Source organism: Podarcis gaigeae (genome assembly GCF_964106915.1).
Source record: "Podarcis gaigeae genome assembly, chromosome: 4".
Lineage (NCBI taxonomy): Eukaryota > Metazoa > Chordata > Lepidosauria > Squamata > Lacertidae > Podarcis > Podarcis gaigeae.
Window position 1 is genome coordinate 93,197,356 of NC_139677.1, and position 18,183 is coordinate 93,215,538.

Consider the following 18,183-nt stretch of genomic DNA (forward strand, 5'->3'; position numbering starts at 1 on the left):
TATGACCATATATGCATTTTTATGCACATTGCTTGACTGGAAAACTGCACTGCAAAAGTGTGCATTCTGAAGGATGTCTCTGCTTCGGTTCACACCTTGCTTCAGAAAGCATGAAATAGATAAGGTCACCTTTAAATGTGAGCTGAAATCAAATTTCGCTGCCATCCCAATCTGTTGGATATCTGCCTGTCACTCAACTGTTAAAGGCGATAGTGGGAATCTAGCCCTTTAAGTCACACACCCACTTCTTGTTTTAATTCTTTGTGGCTGAAAAAAAATTCAGATTTTTCTGAAGTTTTATAAAATTGATTACCGTAATTGATCACTTAATCAGTTCCAACAGCTTGGCTAATCAGGTAAAAAAAAAAGAACTTCAGTTTGTAGGCAGCCCTAATTATCACATTACTGTGTGTTATTATAATTAGAATCTGGATGCTAAGCTTCCACTTGAGCAGAAAGTGGAAGGTCAAGTGACCAAAATAACCCTTATACATCTCTAATCTTTTCCTTTTTCTTGGAGTGGAAGAATTTACCCTTTTGATTGACTTATTCAGGATGCAGATCTCAAATTACCTTAGGCTACAAATGCTTGAGGACCTGTTGGAATTTAGAAGAGGAAGCTTTTGACTGGCTGCCTTGGCATGTCAGGCAGAAGCAGAGCATCTGTCAGAGTGTCCTGAATCACCAGAAATTTCCCACAAGACCAGCATGGCTAATGTCCTCCAAGACACATCTGATGTCTTGATTGATGTGGCTGCAGGTGCCTTTAATCAGGATAGGACTCCTGAACCTCTGCTCCAAAACTCAAAGCAAAGAGGGTTTGGCAGCAGCCTCGAGAATCATGCAAATCACCTCCAGCGCTCACCCAAGGGACAAAGAGAAGCATCTGAAGGATGGTTCACTTTGTAAGTCTGCATCAGGTAGAGAGACATGCAGCTGCCCCTTGTGGTGGAAACACTGAATTGCAAGCAACAGCATGTCAATGAAGTATCTTCTGAATCTGACTTGACTCTGCCCACTCAGGCTGGCCATTGGATCCTTCCAGGACGGAAGGAGCATGAAGGACTTCTTGTCCCAGAGAGAGTCATGGAGACAGAAGGATGAGATGGATTCCCTTCGCAACTACATTATAAATTTGTCTTTGGGGGCTGTGGCTGTTCTAATTATGGAATCATAAAATTGCAGAGTTGGAAGGGACCCCAAGGGTCATCTAGTCCAACCCCCTGCAATGCAGGAATCTCAACTCAAGCATCCAACCTCTGCTTAAAAACCCTCAACGAATTTGAGGCTGCAGCAGCTGATGCACAGAAAGCTTCCCTGTACTGGGTCAGACCAGTACCAAGGGCTTCCCAAACTTGGGTCTCCAGCTGTTTTGGGACTACAACTCCCATCATCCCTAGCTAGCAGGACCAGTGGTCAGGAATGATGGGAACTGTAGTCCAAAAACAGCTGAAGACCCAGGTTTGGAAAACACTGGTCTACATGGACTGGTAGAGGTCCTCCAAGGTTTTAGGCAGGAATCTTTCTTTGACTGACCTGGAAGTGCCAAATAAATCAACCTGGAACTTCCTGCATGTCAGGCATAAACTCCACCATTCAACTACAACACTTCTGCATAGCACTCCTTCCCATACAAGAGTTTAGTATCTTCAGGCTCTAAATCACTGGCCAACCAGTCTGTTGCTGGATTCCCCCTGGACATGAAGGAACATTAGCCCATACATGAACTCTTTAAAAAAATAATATTAAGTTTCCATTTACCAAATTAAACATATCATACCAATTAGTCCAGATTATATCAATACACATCATAAAGTCCAAATGTTTTCCAAATTAAAATATTTTGTGGGGGGTACCCATGCTTCACGGTCGTCAGGAGTCCAATCATCCATATTTCTGCTGCTTTCCTGTTTACAATGATGTTTTCAGTCCCATATTCTCAACTCTTGTCGTTACTCATTTTCCTTTTCAGTCACCTCCGAGTTCTCTCCACAAGTGGATTGAAAGAAGTAGTCTTATTTATATCTCTGTGTGGGCTTTGTAATGCTCTCTCGTAGATCTCTCACAGAAATCCAATAGTCCAGGCTTTCGTTCGAGCAAACATTTGCCATCTTGTCACTCCGATGAAATACAGTCTAAATGTCCGCTCGTTAACTTTCCAGACCCGCTGCATCATAATTAGTCTCTCCAGGAGGATAACAGCCTTTTCAAATAGACGATCCCAGCCTGATAACCGATCGGCTCTTCCTCCCTAGGGAGCTCCGATCCTGCTCGAGGGCTTTCCGCCCAGTGCCTCTCACCCCCTCCTTCATCCGAACTCGGGGGTGATTTATGGCAACTGCGGGCGAGGGCAGCATCTTTCCAATTCCCTGGAAAGATGAGGGAGACTGATTTACTCCCCATAATCAGCCTCTAATTACCTCATGCAAGCTGGACAGATGGTATTGGCAGCCATCTTCCAAGGCGCCCCTAGCGGGCCCCCCATACATGAACTCTTGACCACTCAGAACTGTGGAACTGGCACAGTTTAAATATGCAACGTAATTCTTGTTCTGCATTTGTAAGAAATAGCTCTTTTAATGAGGCAGCACTTTGGAACTCCCTGCCGGTTTACCTCCGGGAAATGCCTTCACTGTCTCTTTTTCAATGCCTCCTAAAATCATTTTTGCTTAGGCAAGCCTGTTTTGATATGTAGAATAGTGATGTAGGTTTTAATTGGGTGTTTAACTTATTCGTGACTTTTATTATTATTTGTAGGTTCTGAATAATTGTTTTAAACTGTTTCCTCCCTTTATAAGTTCATTGTTTTATTCTGTGTGAAAAAGCACTTTCTTCTGAATCTTCCAACATTTGGTTTCATGGGTGGTCCATGAGTTCTAGTGTTAAGTGAGAAGGAGAAGAACTTTTAATTAATACTACCATAAGGAATTGAATCAATATTGGTTTGCTCCCTTAACATGTTCCCCCAAATCAACTCCCTAAAATGACTGTCTCACTCTCCCTCTAAATCCCCATTCTGGATAGTTTTTAGCTCTAGATGGAAACCTCCCTTAGTTGAGTGTCATTGACCAGCAGCAGGTAGAATTAAGGGATCTTGTTCAATGCATATTCATTCCATATATTATTTCTTCCTTCCAAAACAAGTGATGTTCCGGATTCTTAAATGTTTCTTTTTCCTCCTCCTTCTTTCTCAAGGTCCTATGTATTACTGCATATGAATCACAGTCACTGAAATGGCAATCTCCATCAAAAGGACTATGGAGGTGGGGAAGAGGAATTCTGAAATTACCTTTAATATTTAAAAACATTACTGAAAATGACCCTGGCAGCGCTGTCAGGCTGAATTACGGGAGGTTAATAGGGGTTTTATGCATGCTAAATAATCTATGCCTTTTTCTTTCTCTTAACATACGCTCAGTGGTTAGTGATAATAGCTATGCAAATAGAACTGGTATAATACATTTATTTTTTTTCTTAAAACCTTGAAGCCTCTCCCCCAATTGCTAGGAGGAATAGCAAGAACACTAACGCAGTGATGGCAAGAGGCAGTGAAATCATGTGGTCATAGATCATTTTCCATCTCAACGGCTGCAGCAGGGCTAGAGACTAAAGTAGGTGGAGCAGACATTGTTAGTGGGTGGTTCCCTAGACCAGATGGCCAGGAAGTTGTTTGCTCTTGATGGGGTTACACTCTCTCTTAAGCAGCAAGTGCAATGCTTGGGGTTATTTCTGAACCCTTTGCTATTGCTTGAAGCTCAGATGGCCTCAGTGGCTTTGAGTGGTGGCGTCCTCTAGGTTAGATTACTGCAACACATTCTTCACAGGGCTACCTCTGAAGGCAGTTTGGGAACCTCACCTAGTGCAGAATTCAGTGGCCAGATGCTTCCTGGGACAAAACGATTTGAGTACATTGGTACCTCGGGTTAAGTACTTCATTTATTTCGGAGCTCCGTTCTTAACCTGAAACTGTTCTTAACCTGAAGCACCACTTTAGCTAATGGGGCCTCCAGCTGCCGCCACGCTGCCGGAGCACGATTTCTGTTCTCATCCTGAAGCAAAGTTCTTAATCCAAGGTACTATTTCTGGGTTAGCGGCGTCTGTAACCTGAAGCGTCTGTAACCTGAAGCGTCTGTAACCTGAGGTACCACTGTATATCACACCGATCCCGGCCTGACTGCACTGGCTGCCAATTGGGTTGCAGCAATTACAAATCACTACTAAGCAGATCAGGTTATGCAGAATCAATTTGTAGAGATTTCTGCTTACCGGTATCATCAAACAGTTGCTCAGACCAAAATAAAATTGAAGCAGAAATCCATGGAACCCAAATCAAAGGTTAAAAAAATGAGGAACTGGAATTGACAGAGTCTTGCATCCTTACCCCCTCACTCAGGCCCACCTTCATTCAATAGGTTTTGATGTTTCACTGGGAAATGCAAGGAGACAGGGTTCATTTTCAGCCTTCTTGTTCAGGACGAACATCCCTAGATGTGACATCTAGTGTTACTACAATGTTGTGTCTTGGCAACCTTCAAGAGCTAATAAGGCCTAAAGAGCAAGAGATGGAGCAAATTTCATATATTAATGTGAGCTAAGCTCCTTGCTTTTAGTGCCACGCACCCCAACCAAGCTCAGCTTAAATATATTTCAGTGCTCCTGGAAGATCCTGAGGTTTGGTGTTTGAAGGATCTCTGGGGGATGGAGGTAAGAAAAGGTTTTAGCCACTGTTAGCCAGAGGCGCTCGACACTTGGCTGCAGCATACAGAAGGTTTTATTATGTTGACACCAGGAAAATATGCTAATGCTAGTCAAGAGAAGTTACTGTGCGCAGAGGTGCACAGGGTTAGCAGCACGCATGCCCAGTGCTCTCGTTGCCTAGGCAACAAGTGATTGCATCTTATTTTTGACAAAAACTCGTAGGTGTTTGGGAAGTTCTAAAGCATGTGCCCACACAAAGAATGAACTGGTCGCCAATGGTTATCAAAATTAGAGCGGCGTGGCCAGAGGGAGGTGGCGTAGGTTGCTGGATCCATAACTTTGAAAAGAAACAAAAGGAAAACAAAAATATAACCTGGGGCATGATTTCAAAAGCTGCTCTCCTACTCAGAGGAAATCGAGGTCATCAATGGGACTTAAGGCCATAATCTTCCACAAAGCAATTTGGGAGTAGAACAAAGTAATACTAAAATTCCATTGTGTTAGGTAAAAATTGCTTTGGGGGGGGAGGTGCATATTAGGAAACATTAACACTGCAGTGTGTGTGTGTGTGTGTGTGTGTGTGTGTGTGTGTGTAATCACAAACTGATGTGGAGAACCAGAGAATGAAAAACTGAGAGAAACCAAAATTGACTGCTTCGCCTACCTCCAGGTTTAATCTACTTTTTTGTGTCTTGGTTCTCGTTTCTGGTTCCATGGTCAACTGCCTATCAATGCACTGTTACTCTCTTCCTTCATTTTCAATATAGACCATCTTTCAATGATAAATGTTCAGAAGTGTGTGTGCGTGCGCACGCGCAATTGAAAAGGACAAATAAACAAAACCTGTATAAAAGCAAGGTGAGAGGAAATAAAACACAAACATGTTGAACTACATACAGCAGTAAGAACTTCTCAGTCTCCTTAAGGATCCAGAGTGTTTTCCCCTGTGAAGGAGAGCAGGCAAGAACATAAAATTCCATAACTCCAGCACCACAACAGAGGAGGCCCAGTTCTCAGAAGATGGCAACTTTACCTCTCTGAAGGAAAGAACCGAGAGGAGAGCCGCTCAGGGTTTGGAATAGGACTTCCTCTAGCTTCTAAGATTTCAGCAGGCCTCATTTACAGATTTGCAAGCGTACCTTTAAGGCAGGAGTCAGCAAACTTTTTCAGCCGGGGGCCAGTCCACTGTCCCTCAGACCTTGTGGGGGGCCAGACTATATTTTGAAAAAAATAATAATGAACAAATTCCTATGCCCCACAAATAACCCAGAGATACATTTTAAATAAAAGGACACATTCTACTCATGTAAAAACATGCTGATTCCCGGACCATCCGCAGGCTGGATTTAGAAGGCGATTGGGCCAGATCCGGCCCCTGGGCTTTAGTTTGCCTACCCATGCTTTAAGGTCCAGAGAACCTTTTTTTTAATTAATGAAAGCTGAGATTCTCAGGAAGTGGGATTATGTGGCAAAACATTGTAATTTTCTTTGCCTTTCTGCACTTCTGTGGAATGACACATAACACTCCTCATTGCATTGATGTGTCAGTAAGAGCAAGGATGGGCTGGCAAACTTTTTGGGGGTGGAGACATTTCTTTAACAAATTTCAGAAGGATGCGTGCTTGCATTCAAAGGAGTTCACCATGCATGCAATATAGAGAATGTTTGCTGGGAGCATGAAATTCATTCATTTCATTTGATTTGAAAAAAGACGCCCTACATTTTCCATCCCCTGTTCTCCTAGCATAATTCTGTAGCGCTTTGAGAAGTTTATTAATTCTGGAATTCATCCTCCGGTTGCAAAATCTGCATGCTGTTACTAAATGTTATGCTAATCGAGTCTGCAGATAAGATCTTTTTGATCAGCTCATCCAACAGAGAAACTTAAAGCAAGCTTGACCCGGAAGAGATCATTTCTCTGAAAATCCGAATTTCTTTGTTTTACAATACCAAGATTTAAAATGCCACCCAAGAAAGCTCTGAAAAGGAATGTTTCAAAAGGCTTGCAAATGAAAGTTGAAAAAAGAGGCAGAGTTGAGCTTCAATCTATTTGAGATCCATGCGTGTAAAATGAGGAATCCACATTCTGGGTAGGCAAAATAAGGCCCGGGGGCTTGATCTGGCCCAATTGCCTTCTAAATCCGGCCCATGGATGGTCCAGGAATCAGCATGTTTTTACATGAGTAGAATGTGACCTTTTATTTAAAGTGCATCTCTGGATTATTTGTGGGGCATACAAATTCTTTTTTTTTCCTTTCCCCAAAATATAGTCCAGCCCCCACAAGGTCTGAGGGACAGTGGTCCGGCCCCCTGCTGAAAAAGTTTGCTGACCCCTGATCCACATAGAAGCATGTCAATCAGTACATGAAAGGATGGATAATATCCCTCCCCAAAAAAGGTCACAAGCAGGTAATATTATTGTTATGTAGACGGCATAAACCTGGAAATTATTAAGTGATAGGATTTTGGTTATTTGTGGTATGAAGGGAGAATGCAAGCTGGAAAAGAATTCCTGGGCTGGCTGAGGGAAAAGCAGACCTGTTAGCTACAAAATGGTGTTGATGGGCCATAGAAAGGATCCTTTGGCCTGTGGGGTCAGATGTCACATGGATTGCCAGGGTAACTGTGTACCGTATGGGCCCGAATATAAGCCACACTATTTCCCCCCAGATTCTGACAGTGAAAAGTTAAAGTGCGGCTTATATTCATGACCTTACGCTGCCGGCAAAGCGCCGCAGCTCCCACTCCCCAGGAAGCAACCCGGGAGCTTGGGGCAACGGCGCGCAGCCCACCCACCACTCTCAAGTTTCCCTGAAGCTGCTTAAGGGGGGGGGAGGGAGGAAGGCCGCCGGCAAAGTGGCCTGGCTCTCCCCCCCCCCCAGGTAGCAGCCCGGGTATTGTCTTTTTCTCTCTCCCCCCCCCCAATTTTAAAGGTGCAGCTTACAGTGGTACCTTGGTTCTCAAACTTAATCCGTTCCGCAATTCTGTTCCAAATCCAAAGCATTCCAAAACCAAGGCGTGCTTTCCCATAGAAAGTAATGCAAAATGGATTCATCCGTTCCAGACTTTTAAAAACAATCCCTAAAATAGCAAGTTGACATGAATTTTACTATCTAACGAGACCACTGATCCATAAAATGAAAGCAATAAACAATGTACTGCAGTCACGCAATCAATCAGTCAGTAGCTGAACTGGGTTCCACACAGTCACAAAAAGAAAAAGAAAGAAGAGCCAAATGCAAAATAAATATCAAAACAGACAGACCTCAGCGTAACACTCAGAATGGAAGTGTGGTGCTAAGAATGGAAGCGGAACACTCAAAACGGAGCACGTTCAGCTTCTGAAAAAGGTTCGCAAACCAGAACACTTACTTCCGGGTTTGCAGTGTTTGGGTTCCAAGTTGTTTGGGTACCAAGGCATTTGAGAACCACGGTATTTGCGGGTACAGCTTATATTCGGACCAATACGGTATTTGAAGGGGCAGGAAAAGGGAGTTTTGAAGCAGGGAACCCTGGGGAAAAGGTGGAGAGAAAAAGGGTGGGGATCCATCTTTAAGGGAAGCAGCCTGAAGGTCTACTTGTGCTGCTGCCTTTGGAAATGTGCAAGCGGTAAGATCTGGACTCCCTCCATGCAGACTGAAGCTGTAAATAGGTGTATGAACCCTATTTCTTAAAGCACGACAATCTCCGCCGTGTCTTCTATTCTCCAAAGGGACACCGATCCTCTGTATCTGCCTGTGGCCCCATGAGCTCTTGCCACTGCTTAGCAGAGAGAAGGCCAGGCACTGGGCTTTTGTAACATTATATATCACTGCACACAGAATGCAAATGATATTAGATGAACCAAAATTTTCAACAGCTTGAAGCAACTCCTCCTTGAGTAATTGTTACAACCTTTGGGTTTTAAAAGTCTAGTTAAAGGAGATGATAGAGGTGTATAAAATTATGCCTGAAATGGAGAAAGTAGAGTGAGCGGTGGCGAAAGTCCCACCCCCCTCCTTTTTTCTTTCCCAACTCTCAATAAACATTTCACGGCTTCTGAGCATATCTAGTCCTTATCAGGGTTTTTGTTTTGTTTTTTTAAAGAATATATTTTTAACGTCTGGAAAACCACTGGGCATGCTGCTATATTCAAGCCTTAGTGCACATCAGTCATACCACTAGAATTTATGGATACAAAGGTTGGGAGATTTGAGACTTCTTCATACAGGGTATTGTTAAACTATGGAGCTCACTCCTCCTCCAATAGGCCACCAACTTGGAGAGAAGATTAGACAAATTCATGGCAGAGAAGCAATGGCTACCAGCCAAGATGGCTCTGTGATCAGAGGTAATATTTCTTTGAATACCAGTTGAAGGAAACTGTGGAATGTGAAACACAAGAGCAGTCAAGCACAACATTCCTAGAGTGAACATGTTTACACATAGGGAGGAATGTTTGTCCAGCCAGCAGGTGAACTTCCTGTTTCCTTCTGGGCTGGGACAGACTTCCTCTGCATGTGACTAGAGGTGGGTGTGGCCTCACCTGTGCAGGTAATGACAAAAGCACAGGGCAGGGCAGCCATCTCTCTCTCTCTGACTACATGCATTGAAGAAGCAACATCTGTTTAGCCAAAGATGCTCTCCGGCCAAGAGAGGAGAAAGGGACTGTCTCCTTATGAGATAGTTTCCAAGTGTATGTTACTTTTCTAAGCTAAGTCTGCCTTCTGGGATCCAATTGTAAACAGAATGTGAGTAAACTCTTTCTATACTTTTATAGAAGACTGTGTCATGTATTTTCTTTTATGAGGGAATAAGGGGGAAATACCAGAACAGTTATTATAGAGGCTTTAGCGAGCCTGAGCAAACGCATCCGCTGCATGTTTAAAAAGGGGAATGTTACTCTGCTAAATTGTGAACTTGTTAACACAAGTTGGACAGGCTATAATCAAACAATATATCCTCTCCTGCCTCCCTGAACATTCCCACAGAAAACACAGGATGAGAGTGTACAATTGCGCTTGCTGTCCTGCTTGCAGGTGTCCCACAGGCACCTGGGTGTAGCCACTGTGAGAAGAGGATGCTGGACTTACATTCATATATAAGATCCCTGTTGGATCAGACCAAAGTCCCACCTAATTCAGCTTCCTGTTCTCACAGTGGCCAGCTAGCTGTCTCTGGGAAGCCTAGAAGAAGGATGACTCCCTCATATTAAGGCATTATAATGGTAGAGTAGTGTTCAACTCCTGCACTTTAAAGACACTTTCCTGTTGAATAATAATCTTCCATCTACCTGAGCCAAAAGAAACCAGCCCAGTAGAGGCTGTTGTGGACTCTCGATAAAGGTCCATTAATCCTAGGCTTTGAAGCAAATCCATCTACAGAGTCTTTAAATGGCCGTGGGTGGCCATAAAGGCAAAGAAGAGAGGCTATAAGTTCTCATTAAAAGTCAGAGGAGGCCTTTGAACAAAGTGTGAAACAGGACTGAGACTGGCGCGAGAAACCTGAGATCTGCAGGCAAGCGAACCAATGTCTCTTGAATCAATGAGAAGTTTATCCTGGCATAACTCTGTAAGCAAGGGAGCTTTGATTAGGCCTCATTGGCGAGGCTGGTTCTTCTTGTTGTTGTTTTCACCAGCCCTGTCTCAATAGCAACAGTGCAGTTCTACACGACTGCAGATCACTTATTTATATTCTGTGTCGACCTCTCTTCCTTCCCCTCCTTGTAAGTGTAAAAACCTGGTTTCTTTTCCCCCAAATTGCTGGCGCAACAGTAAAGCAACAGAATTTGGGCCAGTCCATGTGATTCTTTTCTTGTTGTACCTCTGAGAGCTCTGGGCTGTTTTTTAGGGACACAAGTGGAATGTGCAAAGCTAAGGACACAAGGAGAGCCTTGATGGATGAAGCCAATGGCCAACATCCTGTTTCCCACGTTGGTTAACCTGATTCCTCTGGGAAGTCAGGCTGTTCATTCATTTACAAAACTCAGGGATGAGCTAAGCAAATTCATCCCCATTCATTCCCGTGAGAAATGAATGAAAATATAGAAACTGAGTCCTAGGAGGAATGGTTGGAAGAGCTGGGTTATGCTTGGCCTGGAGAAGCTGAGACCAAGAGGAGGGTATGATAATGGTTTTCAAATATATGAAAGGCTGCCACAGAGAAGACATCTCTGTTGCTCCCAAGGCCAGGACAAGAGTTGGAAAGGGTTCAGACAAGGGCAACCAAAATGATCAAGGGGCTGGAGCGATTCTGAGGACAGGTTGCAGCATTTGGGAGTTTTCAGTTTGGAGAAGAGGTGAGTCAGAGGTGGAAAGATAGAAGTTTATAAAATTATGCATGGCAAGGAGAAAATTGCTTTTCATAACATGAAAATTCATGGACATCTGGTGAAGCTGAATGTTGGAGAATTTGGGATTGAATAAAGTACTTCTTCACACAGTTAAACTATGGAGGTCATGATGGCCAACAACTTGGTTGACTTCAAAAAAGAAAGAGACACATTCATGGAGGACTAGTGAGTGGAAATTGCAGGGAAGCATATTTGGGGTAAACTTTAGGAGAAACATCCATAACAGTAAGAGCTGCTTGAAAGTCGAACAGCCTGACTTGGGGAAGTGGGGGGCTCTCCTCTGGTCTTTAAGCAGAGGCTGGAAGGTCAACTCTCAGGCATGCCCTAGTTGCATCCTGCATTGCAGATCTTACATGGAGCGATTGGTTGAACTAGGTGATCTCTACGGTTGTGTACAAATGGGAGACATGAATGAAATGCTTTCATTATGTTTATCCCATTCATTTCTTGTAGGAAGTTGACAAGCGGAGCTGGATGACTTGTGTTATGTACTGAGCTGAATCCTAGAACAATAGGATCCAGAATGCAGCAGTCTGATTGGTCCGCAGGAGCCACCCAATCCAGCTCCAGGTGAAAGTGAATCAGCAACCTGATTGGCCTGCAGAAGCAGCCAAGCAGGCTTCTGGAGGAAGTGAATCTGCAGCCTGATTGGCCTACAGGAGCAGACCAGAATTAGCCAATCACACGGGGCCCATTGTGTAAATAATGTATATATAGCTAGACGTTTTGCAGAAAGCTTCATTCATTGCTATCATGAGCTGAATAAAGAGCATGAAATTCACACTCGACTCCGAGTATATTTCAGCTTGCTTCGCAAATGGATACATTTGGTAGGAAAAGAGGACCTTGGAATGCTCTGAAAGTGGTAGCTCATGCAAACCATCCAGTCTCAAGCAGAAAACAATGGATAGCTTAAAGAATGTCACTCCAATTTAACTGATCGTAAAATGGGGGTCCCTTGTCCAACCTTTCTCAATCCTGGCAGGCTTGATGCATACATAGTGTAGGAGGACATCTGGAAATTTCATGCCATTTGATCTGAAACTGCCAAAGCTACAAGCAGGAGAAGACAGGGAAGGTCTCTGCTGAAAGCTTAGAGGATGCTGGAACTGATGAATTGCTTATGAAATATGAAGACTCTTTGTCCAATCTCTCCAAAAGTTGAAAATTTTTATGCTTTAGGGGAGAAGCATAAAACCAACTAATTCCATGCCATTTGAATGGAAGACTCCGAAGGTATGGACACCAGAAGACAAGTGGGATCTCATCAACGAAGAAATGAAAAATGAACAGCAAATGAAAAAATAATGAAACAGTAATAAGAGAGAGAGAAACAAATAGGATTATAGACAGGCTTAATTAATGAAGTCCACATGAGAAGACTCCTTTGGGATCAGACCAATATCCTGTCTAGCCAACCATCCCGTTTTTCACTGTGGTCAGCCAATATGCCTCTAAGAAGCCATAGTGAGCTGGTGTTCAGAGGCAAATTGCTTCTGATATTGGAGCTACAATTTCATCATCCTCATCAATTACCATTGGGAGCCTTATCGTCCAAGAATTTTCCTGATCCCTTTCTAAAGCCATCTAAGTTGGTGTCCGTCTCCATTTCATGTGGCAGGGAATATCATAGTTTAACTATGTGCTGTGTAAAGAATTATACTTCCCTTTGTATGTCCTGTCTGTAACTCACACCCTCTGATTCCCTTTTATTTTGGCCAAATCACACCCTGCCCTTCAATTACCTTCTAAAACAATCGCTAGGGAGGCCAGACAGAGCGGCCACTTTTGGAAGGCGGTTTGTTATTTACAAGCAAATTACTTTACTTGTTTAGAACATAATAGTTCTTTGTTGAGGAGGGATTCTAGCGTGGAAACAATCTTTCGATCTAATTCTGATCTTCCTGAGAGTATAGAAAGCAGTCATATACTGAGTCATGGCATCGGTCTGCCTAGCTAATATTGTCTACACTTACCTGCCCGCAGACTGTCTCACCAGAGTGGTGCATGCTCTAGTTATCTCCCACTTGGACTACTGTAATGCGCTCTACGTGGGGCTACCTTTGAAGGTGACCCGGAAACTACAACTAATCCAGAATATAGCAGCTAGACTGGTGACTGGGAGCGGCCGCCGAGACCAAAAAACACTAGTCCTGAAATACCTACATTGGCTTCCAGTATGTTTCCGAGCACAATTCAAAGTGTTGGTGCTGACCTTTAAAGCCCTCAACGGCCTCTGTCCAGTATACCTGAAGGAGCATCTCCACCCCCATCATTCTGCCCGGACGCTGAGGTCCAGCGCCGAGGGCCTTCTGGTGATTCCCTCATTGTGAGAAGCAAAGCTACAGGGAACCAGACAGAGGGCCTTCTTGGTAGTGGCACCCACCCTGTGGAATGCCCTCCCATCAGATGTCAAAGAGATAAACAACTACCTGACATTTAGAAGACATCTGAAGGCAGCCCTGTTCAGGGAAGTTTTTAATGTGTGACATTTTAATGTATTTTTAATCTTTGTTGGAAGCCACCCAGAGTAGCTAGGGAAACCCAGCCAGATGGGCGGGGTACAAATAATATATTATTATTATTATTAGCAGTGACTCTCCCGATGTTTCAGGCAGGGATCTGTCCCAACCTTGCCTGACGATGGCAGAGAATGAACCTATGTCCTTTGGCATGCAAGGCATGCTCTGCCATTGAGCCATCCCACCCACAGTTTCAACAACAGAATATAGCAACTGGTTCAGTAATAGAATGAGCACAAAAGCAGCGCACAGTCTGGTTCTGCTGTTCACAGAGAAGATGATTTCTCCAAGCTTGGCCAGCTCCTTTATTCTATGAGCTTTGCTGGCTCCTGCTTTCTGTACAGGTGAGCAGGGATATGAGCTTGAGCCTCCCTGATCATACTCATCCAATCTATCAGTTCCATCATATTGGTGCTATGAGCTGGAGACTTGCCTATTAAGCCATCTGGCTTAGAGGATCACAAATGTTTTGCTGTACGGAGAGAAGCAAACTGCCGCCCCACACAAATCACCTCCCTGTGCTCTTCTGGTGACATCTTGTGCAAGATCTCTGCTGCTCCAGCAGACAGCCTGTTTGTTCAGCATCCACCCTCATTTGCATGCGCAAAGCTTAGACCAGGGGGGTTAGACCATGGGTAGGGAAACTAAAGCCCGGGGGCCAGATCCAGCCCAATCACCTTGTAAATCCGGCCCTCAGGTGGTCTGGGAATCAGCTTGTTTTTACATGTGTAGAATGTGTCCTTTTATTTAAAATACATCTCTGGGTTATTTGTGGGGCATAGGAATTCATTCATTTCCCCCCTCCTTCAAAATATAGTCTGCCCCCCCCCCCCACAAGATCTGAGGGACAGGGGACTGGCCCCCTGTTAAAAAAATTAGCTGACCCCTGGGTTAGACCATGGCTGGATGAAGACTTTTAGAGATCTTTAGAGACCTTATAGCACTGAACAGATTATGGTGCCCTGACTGTATTAAAACGAAAATGAAAGAGTAACTTACACAGGGGTTATGTTCCAGGGATTGCGTCTAGAGCCAAAATTCTGTATTGTCAATGATGGGTGGAATTGTCAAAGTCATTTTTTCCAGGAAACGTGCATTATATATATAGAGAGGAGATGCAGAGGAGGAGATGTTGGCAGGTCTGGGAGGGGGGTAAAACCTCTAAGGAGGTGAATTCCATTACGTCTTGTTGAAGACTGAGCATACTGTTGGGGATGGGGACTCAGTGTGTGCGTGTGGAATGGAAAAAGAGGGAATTGTGTAATATGGGGGTATCATGGAAGAGAGCATGGCTAGTGGATGGTTGGAACTCTGAACAGAAGCACTGCATTCTACAACCTTTTTTGCCGGTCCCAGCCAATCTCTGAAGTCGGAATAACTGGCCATACATAGGATTATGTTCATCGCACAAAGAGGCAGGTTCTACAGCCAGGGCACCCAGTTGCTGAATACAATCAGATTTAACAAGCATCTGCCTGTCCTAGTCCAGCTTTCTTTTCAAAGCAAATATGAAAGACCTTCCTTCTTTTTTCTCCTGTAAGGCATTTGATGAGAAGGTTAATAACACACATTAGGTAGACAAGTGCCAAAGCTTTCCTCCTCCTTTTGATTTTGCAAGGCTTTAATCTTTGTTCCAGCTGTTCTAACCATCTGGCAGGGGCACTCAGAGGGGAATCTCTAAAGAGGATGACATGCACTCAGTAGCCACGATACCATTGATGGTTCTTCCTGTGCTGAAATGCTTGTCTGGAGCCAACATCTCCAACCAACTGGCACCTTTGTTGGTTCAGTCAGGGGTTGCCAACCCTTTTGGGGGGCAGTAGACACATTTGGTGTTGTGGGTTAAACCACAGAGCCTAGGATCAGAAGGTCGGCGGTTCGAATCCCCATGACAGGGTGAGCTGACATTGCTCGGTCCCTGCTCCTAGCAGTTCAAAAGCACGTCAAAGTGCAAGTAGATAAATAGGTACCGCTCCAGCGGGAAGGTAAACGGCGTTTCCGTGCGCTGCTCTGGTTTGCCAGAAGTGGCTTAGTTGTGCTGGCCACATGACCCGGAAGCTGTACGCTGGCTCCCTCGGCCAATAAAGCGAGATGAGCGCCGCAACCCCAGAGTCAGCCACGACTGGACCTACTGGTCAGGGGTACCTTTACCTTTACCTAGACACATTTTGAGAAAGTAATCAACTAAGTTTTATTCAGAGAGAACCCACTGAAATCAATGAATGCAGTGAAGCTAGGTCCATCAATTTCAATGGGTCCATGCTGAGTAAAACTTGACTACCATCCATCGGCATCAGCCCAAAATTGGCTATGTGAAATTGTTGTTGTTGTTATTGTGAGAATCATGGAGTGCTGCAGGTTAGCAAGTGATGGGACTTGGAGGCAGGACCTGCTGCCTCTGTGGATTCTGCCGCCTGAGATGGTTGCTTCACCTTGCCTGATGGGTGGACCTGCCCTGCTTAGTAAGGTCCATTGCTTATCATGGTGGTCCTAGCATGGGGAAGGGCCATAGCTCAATGTCAGAGCATCTACCTTGGAAGCAGAAGGTCCCAGGTTCAATCCCCAGCATCTCCAGGTAAGGCTGTCTGAAATTTGCGTCAGCCTCGATAGCTCAACTGGTTAGAGTGTGGTTCTGGGAATGCTGCATGTTCTTTCATTACAGGGGGTTGGACTAGATGATCCCTGGGGTCTCTTCCAACTCTACAATTCTATGATTCAATCCAGAAAGCTGCTACTGGACAGTGTAGACAATACAGTCACACCCCGGGTTACAGACGCTTTAGGTTGTGCGTTTTTGGGTTACGGACGCACTGAAACCCGGAAGTACCAGAACGGGTTACTTCCGGGTTCTGGCGCTCATGCATGCACAGAAACACTAAATTGTGCATGCGCAGAAGCACGAATCACAACCCGCGCATGCACAGACGCGGTGCTGTGGGTTGCAAACACTGTGGGTTGCGAACGTGCATGCCGCACCGATCATGTTCACAACCCGAGCGTCCACTGTACTTAGCTAGATGGACCAATGTTTTGACTGCATAAGGCAGTTCCTACAAGTGTTCCTGATGTTGGGAAAGATGGAGGGCACAAGGAGAAGGGATTGTTGGACAGTGTTCTGGAAGCTACTAACATGAGTTTGACCTAACTGCAGGAGGCAGTGGAAGACAGGAGTGCCTGGCATGCTCTGGTCCAGGGGGTCACGAAGAGTCGGACACAACTAAACAACAACAACAAGTGTTCCTACAAATACTCTGCATGTGACAGTGACAATAGCTGTATATCCAGGGAAAGCGACCCCCGCCAGACCAGCTCTCTCTCTTCCCTCTCTGGCTCTTTTCCAACAAACCTTCCTCGAAAGAAGGATTAAATGTCTTCTCCCTCGACTGTCTCCGTCCCTTTATTGATCTGCGCTCAAATGCCTTGGCTAAATATATCCGCCTGCGCTCTCACATCTAGGTTAACCTGTCTCGTCCAGGTCGCTTCCTAGGAGTCCCTTCTAGGAAAGTCACCCAGCGCTGAAGATGTAAGGCGAGGCGGCGTCTCCTTTCTATATGTGTCTTATATTTCTCACCTGCCTTTCCGCTCTGTCCAAGCAAGGAGGTGCGCAGCTGGGGCAAACCTGAGCGAGAGACGCCCCGGCCTGGCCGCGAGGGGGCGCAGCGCCATCCTCGTCCTGCGCTCCCAAGAATCATAAGCCGTCCTGAGGCAGATGCCAGAGACTGATGGCTCGCCGGTGGAAGCGGCAGCCTGGACTCCCAGCTGCGCGCCGCCACCATCGCCGGCCGGAGGAAACACGTGCAAGGCGCACACACGCGCTCGCTTAGCGGCTTCTGCAGTGGGGCGAGGCGGAGACTGTTGCTGCCCGGCTCTGCTTGCCTCCCTCGCGGGCTTCTCTGCTGCAGGAGACCGTGCGGGGTTGCAAAGATGTGAAGAGCAGGGAGGGTCTCTCTGCGCGTGGGGAACGCGAACGGGCTGCTAAGGGAGCGCAGATCGGACTTCTGGTGAGGCCAGAGGGATCCCCCTCCCCTCCCCCACACGCCACGATCCGCCCTCCCACCTCCGGACAGGTAAGCTGGATCCATCCCCTCCCGCGTTTGCGATGGAGAGCGCACCGCGCGCAAAGATGGGTGTCAAGAGGACAGGAGTGTGTGTGTGTGTGTGTGTGTGTGTGTGTGTGTGTGTTTGTATGTGTGTAATACCAGGCGCCTAGTTCCCCCTCTGTCCGCCCCGCCCTCCACCGCGGGGAGGGAGCCCCTCTACCTCTGCAAGTTTGAGAAAGTCACCTTGACATGACAGCCACCAGGGTCGTTCCTGGCAAGGTTGAGGACCCCCCTAAGGTGTCCAGTCTTCGATATCGCCCTTCTCCCTTTTAAATGAATGGGGCTACTGGCTTCTCTGGAAGGTGGGCTTGATGAGATGTGGGTCACCCCCTGTTCGCAGCAGGGAAGTGTGCCTTTGTGTATGTGTGCTGGGAGGGGGAGGGAAATCTAATGTATATGTGTGTGCGTGAATAAACAATGCTAGGAATCGCCCCCGCCTTCTCTAAAGTATGTTAATTCTCTAAAATGGATGTGCTTCTTCGCCTAATCCGCTCTCGCTGCAAATGCATCGCGGTGGTGCTGGTGAGTGGGG

General features: G+C 45.6%; 1 protein-coding gene across 4 annotated transcripts in view; it reads left to right on the forward strand.

The window, feature by feature from the left end:
- The first annotated feature begins 17,234 nt into the window (after positions 1-17,234).
- Positions 17,235-18,183, forward strand: part of GRM5 (glutamate metabotropic receptor 5) — a 285,519-nt gene continuing 284,570 nt past the window's right edge. For 2 of the 4 annotated variants that reach the window (XM_083736139.1, XM_083736140.1), the window contains exon 1: positions 17,235-17,618. The gene's annotated coding sequence lies outside the window, so the exon portion shown is untranslated. The remainder of the gene's footprint in view (positions 17,619-18,183) is intronic. The other 2 variants (XM_083736138.1, XM_083736136.1) reach the window with 2 other exon arrangements.